The 6,651-nt window shown below is 33.5% G+C and overlaps 1 long non-coding RNA gene across 2 annotated transcripts; it reads right to left on the bottom strand.

Annotated features, from left to right (window-relative positions):
• Positions 1-1,753: 1,753 nt before the first annotated feature.
• On the bottom strand, positions 1,754-4,532 carry LOC117245497. Of its 2 annotated transcripts, none has more exons than XR_004500222.1 (3): positions 4,429-4,532; positions 4,241-4,332; positions 1,754-1,875 (listed from the first exon to the last, which is right to left on the bottom strand). It is a non-coding gene; the product is annotated as an uncharacterized LOC117245497 (long non-coding RNA). The 2 variants fall into 2 exon arrangements; XR_004500223.1 differs by lacking the exon at positions 1,754-1,875 and adding an exon at positions 1,909-2,285.
• Between the last annotated feature and the right edge of the window lie 2,119 nt (positions 4,533-6,651).

Genomic DNA, 6,651 nt, shown 5'->3' with positions numbered 1-6,651 from the left:
AATAAAAAAAATCCTGTTTTCTTAAAGCAAATGCAGGAAATAGAAAGCAGAACCCCTTCCAAGCTCTGGAAATTCTTGGATCCTACTGACAAAAAAAGTATAAGACACTTCACAGTCTCCATCATTTTTCTGCCTTCTGTACTGTCAAAGACACCTCTGGTACCAGAGCTGAAGAACATGTAAGCCTGGAGTGAAGGTTATGTAATTAGGAATCCATGCTGGTAATATATCACCTCTTATGTTCTTTTAGTATAAATTAGTATAATTTTAATAGTTTCTATTTCTGGAACTCAAACTCAGAATTCAGACATGAATAGCAATAAACTTTAAAAAGTCAACATTTATCTTTTTGATATCCAAGAAGAAAATAATTTAGAATATGAAGCTCCATGAAAATGGGATTAGATGGGAGTTAGCTTAACTCTTAGGTCTTGAGAACAGATGGAGATGAGAGTGAAGTCCTTACTTTCACTAAGCTTTTAAAATCCAATAAATGTCCTCAAGGACTTGTTTTATAATAAATTTTGCAGAAGATACAGTTCTTTGTAGTGAATTGCATTTTAAGGTGAGGTGCTTCAATTTTATAAAAGTTGTATTTTAAAGGACATTCATATCCACAGGTAAAAGACCTACATTATTTTGCCTTTTTCAATAAGGAGCTGAATATGCATTAGTACTTCATAACCCTATATAAAGCTGTGGACAATTACTTCTTATAGCTAAATGGAAGAACCTCAGATAAATAGAATCATAGAGTCATATAATTGTTTGGATTGGAGTGACCCTAAAGATCATCCATTTACAACATCGCAGCCTTGGGCAGGGACACCTTTCACCAGAATAAATTGCTCTGTGCCCTATCACATCTGGTCCTTTGATATATTCATTTTTAGGGGTTTTGGCAGCACATTACCAAAGATGGTACATAAAAGCAAACCAAAACAATAAAGTTTTCTTATCTATTTAAGTCAATATGTATTGTGATCATTATATCTGTTGCACATACAGTTAGGAGAGAATTACTTAAGGAATATAATTAAAAGAAGTTAACAAGTACCATGATTCATATTGGGTTAAAAGAAGATGAATTGTAATTGAAAACAATATACTTCATTTAATTGACAAGGATGTTCTCATTTAATGTATCTTATACTTAGCTGTTTGAAAAACAGAGTATCTTTATTAAAGAACTTTGGAAACATTCATCATAACTTTGCCAAAGGTTTGTCTTTTCTATGACTTAACAAATTCAAAAATATAATGGTAAAGATTATTTTTTTAAATATAATTTAAAGATTCTAGATTTCACACAAAACTTATCCATTTCATTTCTCAAGAATTCAAATTCACAGTTCTTGAAGCTACATTTGTCAACTGCAGGTAAACTGTCCACTAGAGCAATTTTAGTTGTTTAGATAATATTCCTCTTGTTCCACACATAGCTGTGTCAAGTATAGGCACTAAAGAAGCTTGATCCAAGTGCACATATTTATCCATATCTGTACAGTTATGATATATATCCATTCTTCCATGCAATAGTGCTTCAGAGAAAACAGTTTTTAAATTAACTACTCAGAAAGAGTACTGTCATGATCTTATTCCTTTCTGCATAAGTATTAGGATGCAAACTTATTTCCATGATGGCAGCAGTCCTGTTCATCATAAGGCTAGTGCTCAGTTAATCGTGACTTTACCAATTTTTCTCTCTTTTCAGTTTGCAAGCCTTAGACCATTTTATTCTCTCTTTTGTTAAATGAAGCTCAAAAAAACCACCCAAAACTTCACTCCCAGCTGACTGCTTTTCTGAGATGATGTAACATGTAAACGGTCATTTTCTAGATGGGTCCAAAGGCAGGGAAGGTCTTTTACAGTCTTCTAAAAGAAAGAAATTTAACTATATTTTATTTTAGCATTTGCTGCCAAATATCTTTAAGGACATTGGCATAAGTGATTAGGTTAAAAGTCATTTCAGAGGACTCTATAAAAGGTTAAGCAATGATTTTATCTGCACAGCTGTAAGCATACAAAATTTCCAGAAGCCCAACTAGGCAAACAGGCTGTGAAATGAAGAAAACAAGTGATGATGTACAGAAGGCTTTTCCCAGCATAGTATGCAGGTGTAGAACATATTCAACACTGGTTGGAGTCTTGCAAGTTTTCTTCTCAAACTCTACTTGGTCCATAAAATACAATATTTCTTTCAGTCTTAGAACTCACTTTTTTAACAGTAAGCTCAAAAGATTAATTCTATTTTTTTTCAAACCCTAGTTGCAGCTTCACAGTGCCTGGAAAATGGAAATGTTTTCCTTAAATTATCCATTATGCAGAAACAAAAAAAAAAAAAAATAGAACTATTTTTGGTTAATCTTTCCCCAGGAACATTTAATGCAAGGGGCACCCTCACATAAGATGTTTGAGGAAACATGTTTTATAAGCAACTAATGCAGGCTGATCACAAGAATACCAGCACTGCCCAGCATCAACATGACTGAAATGGAAACTTAAAGGGAGCTTTAGATACATGGTAACTTCAAAGATTTCAAAATATGACTCAATCAAAAAGTTTGGAAAAGTGTTCTGAATGTGACATTCTGGAGGAAACTCAGAAAGAAATTCCACTGTCTTATGTGGAATAATTCCTTTTGTATGACAGAATGTGAAGGTCACTGTGACAGAAAGCTTTATAGCAGTATTAGGCACATAATGTGTAACAATGCATACAAAATCCTGCCCTTCTTCACATTATTTCTGATTTAATTTTTTGGTACTAAATTTACATCTCTGATAACTAAAAAAAAAAAAAATAAAAAATTAAATATTCACACAGAGAGCATTTTACAATGCATTTAGTAGAGCAAAGTTCTGCCCAGAAATTCAAGACTTGCATTGTAACAGAAACAGCAATCAGTTACTTTGCATTTAAACAAGTAATTATTAGGTAAAGAAAGGAGAAGACATTTTCATATTGGTATGTTATGGCAGGTATTTTAAAATTGTTCCCATGGAGTTAGTCAAAAGGTTTAGACACTTAGAGTCTTCAGAAAACCTAAGTGCAACTGCAGGTGAGACCAAAATTAAATCAGGTTTTAAAAATTAGTGATCATGTTGTCCAGCTGACTATTTATTTACAATTATATTTCTAAAACACTCTTGGCCCCAAATCAAATTTGTCAGTGCCAAGGCTGGCACTACTGCTCACAGGTTATTACAAATAGATGAGACAACCTTATTTGAGACACCCAAATTTAGGGAACAGCAATGTACTCTAAAATACACGTTTCAATCAAGATATTTATATGAGAGTGTATATTATATAGATATATGCACATTACCTGTACTGTAATATATGCTGTATACATTTTACATCTATACAGTATCCAAAGTATTCACATCACAAGCAATATATAGTGCACGAAGTTATGTGCATTTAAACATTATAAATAATATATAAATGGAATAATGCATATATAAATCTGAAGGATATGCTATATGTACAAAAAAATGTGCTAGAAACTACATATAAAAAAAAAATTTGCAGAAGCTGTGCTGGTTTTGTGTGGGGTAGACTTAACACAGACATAGTCACCAAATAAACTACTTGTTTACCACAAATTTTATTATACCAAAATAACCTGATCTTACATTGCATACTAATCAGTTTAATCCAGTTAAAATTCTCAGTCTTCTTGTCTGAATAGACAATGCTCATCAACACCTACATCCAAGAATGCAACAAACTTGAACAAGGAGGAAGCAGCTAGCTCTATCAAAATATCCGGTTTTCAAGTTCCATTTTTCATTCCCAGCTTCTTTCTTTCTCATTTCAAGAAGGATTTATGAAAATAAGATGCACATTTATTCTGCCTTATTTGCCCTTGATTTAATTCTTCAAGCAGAACATTTCTTGTGTGTTAATCTTTACCACTAAAGCATTTGTATAGTTCTGTGGTTTTGTTTGTCTTCCCAGAGTATCTGCATGGTACCATTCAGTCCCTCCACATTTTTAAAGAGTGAGAAGATAGCACTTATACTTTTTCTGAAGAGCATAAAACCAAACCACTACTTCTTTTTTAAAATGCATGTTAAATAGAATTTATATCAAAAGGTGAGACAACAAATAAAACAGTTCAGGTTTTGAAATAGCTAAAAGGGGAATACATTCTCAGTTCTCTTCACAGCTACTTTTTATCCTATATAATGAATTCAAAATACAAAGAAACATATAATTGAATTAGCAGACCTTTAAATTTACTGTAGCCATATATTGAGATTTCCTTGAATCACCTTATCAGAATGGCTCCAGGTTCAGTTCTCAGGCCATACCAGACTTCTCTGCATTAAAAACAAACAAACAAAACGCTCCCTTTCTTATATGCTGCATTTCAATTGTTTATAGAACCAGTCACACTGGAAACACATAATACTAACTTTTTAAAATAAGTTCCTGATGCTGTTATTTCCTTATAAACATTAAAAGGCAGGAGTTTTAAAAGAAGAATAACCATAATGACTTAGAAAGTGCCCTCTTAGAATATGAGCTGCAGCAGCAACATGGAGATTGTCTGCATGCTATAAATAAATAATTAAAAACCTAAAACAGCTTTTATAGCTAAATCCCTGACATAGAAAATATCAGTAGATGAAATTGTTCCCACATGTTATGTTAATGAGATTCACCTGTTAAACAAATCCAACTGATTAATACCTGCTGGTTTTGAATAAAACACAGCTCTGATGATTAGCACAGCTCCTTTTTGTTCCTTAAAATTACCTTAAGGTACTGATATTGTAAGGCTTGAGGAGAGCTGGGAGCTTCCCAATACATGGCACATGCAGTCTTTTGAATAAATTTTTAATCAAAAGATGAAGAGGAGAAAACCCTTCATATTTTTACCTTCTTCAGTAAAATCCTTATAGCATTTCATCACTATGAAGAGCTTGAAGATATGCTGCTTAATGCATTTATCATGCTGTCAGAATGATCTAGTTCACTTTTCCTCCCCGGCATTCAGCCTTACACTAGGCATTACGGACGTTTTCCTTAGTTTCAAAGCCAGATATTTTCCAGCCAGACACAGGTGTCTGAGGGAATCTAGCTTTCAACAGAAGGTATGGGGGATCAATGAGACATATGGAAAAACTGCATCCTGCAGAACATCTTTTGCATCTCAGCCAGTGCGTTATCCCAACAGGCTCAGGTGAAAGTACTTTATAGTAACAAGTGAGTGGGTAGGGAAGTAGGGTAGGGACTGGTGGATTAGTGGCAAATCCTCTTATCTGCTCAGCAGAGCAGAGCAATGATTCTACTTCCACTAACAGGAAGCATTCTAATTGCAAACACAAGCTAGTTTATAATGCTGATATTACTGTGCACACATGCATACGGTTAGAGTATCCAATTTTGCCTCATTTTTATGACACATTATAAACATGTCAATGTGATTTGAGTTGAGGCATTAACAGGTAGGGTATTTATTTTGGCCTATGGAAAAGGTTCTTTTTTCTATGGATAGACTTGTACAATCATGTGAAAAATACAGAAAATTCCCTTGTTTCGGAGGCAGTCCAAATTTACAAAATTAAAATTATGAGCCAGTGCAAACATTTGCTTAGAGGATGACTAGAGGGATTGAATTTACCTTATAGCTGCAGCTCTCTTACACTGTTAAATTTAATGAAAATTTAATTTAACTAATTTGTATATAGTAATACAGTTATTATGAGGTACCTGGCTTTCTACTTTTTTAACTTTCTTTTCCTGACAATTGGTCAATGTGGAAAACTCAATGTGGAAAAACTACCACATGTTGACCTCTGCTTTTGTCTATACTCAGAATCTCTATTAACATAGGTTTTAAGTTCTTGGAGTTAAAAAGAATTAAAAAATAAAGACAAATTTACAAAAGTAGCCCCTGTATATTCATTCAGCTTCCCAAAATTTTCTTCTACCTTGCACCTTGTGTTGTAAAGATTCTATTAAACCACGGCAACAACAATCAACAGGTAGTGAAGCAATATTAGGAGTTTCTGTGTGTTTTACACTCAGTTTCCCTTATCCTATTATTTCTCTTACAACAGATATAAATCTTGCTGTGTTTATACAACATAAAGTCAACTATCTTTTGTTAGACATCTCTAAAAGATAAATTATTAGGTAGTAATATTCCCCTTTCCTTCCTTAAGCAGGTGGTTTGATTTTACTTTTTATTCATTATTCTTGAGCTGTACAGAACATTCACAGAGGAAATGATGATCTTCATGCAGGTAAAGAAAAAATTAAGTTTGCATGAAAGCATGGTAATCTCCAATATTCACTGGTGCTTGGGACTTGAATGTAGGCAAAGCATATATTCTGTTTGTTCCAGGGTTACTTCTATTTTTCATTGTTAAATTTCCTCCACATAAACAGGACATTCCAGATCATCTGATGTGTCTTCCCAGTAACATTACAAGACCAAATACACTCACAGATCTTTATTTGAGAACAAGATTGCACATGCAGTTTTATGACAATGTAAATATAATATACACTGCACTCTATTTGCAGGATGTTCTTTCACATCTGTTCTCAGTTGTAGGCTATATGCAGAATTACAGGATAATTGGTCTGGCCTCTATCGAATAGACAGAAATGTGGTGTTGAAGAGCTTG

This window comes from Parus major, chromosome 2, assembly GCF_001522545.3.
Source record: "Parus major isolate Abel chromosome 2, Parus_major1.1, whole genome shotgun sequence".
In the NCBI taxonomy this organism is placed as follows: Eukaryota; Metazoa; Chordata; class Aves; order Passeriformes; family Paridae; genus Parus; species Parus major.
Note: the sequence above shows the minus strand (reverse complement) of the source record. Positions and strands in the feature narration are given on the sequence as shown.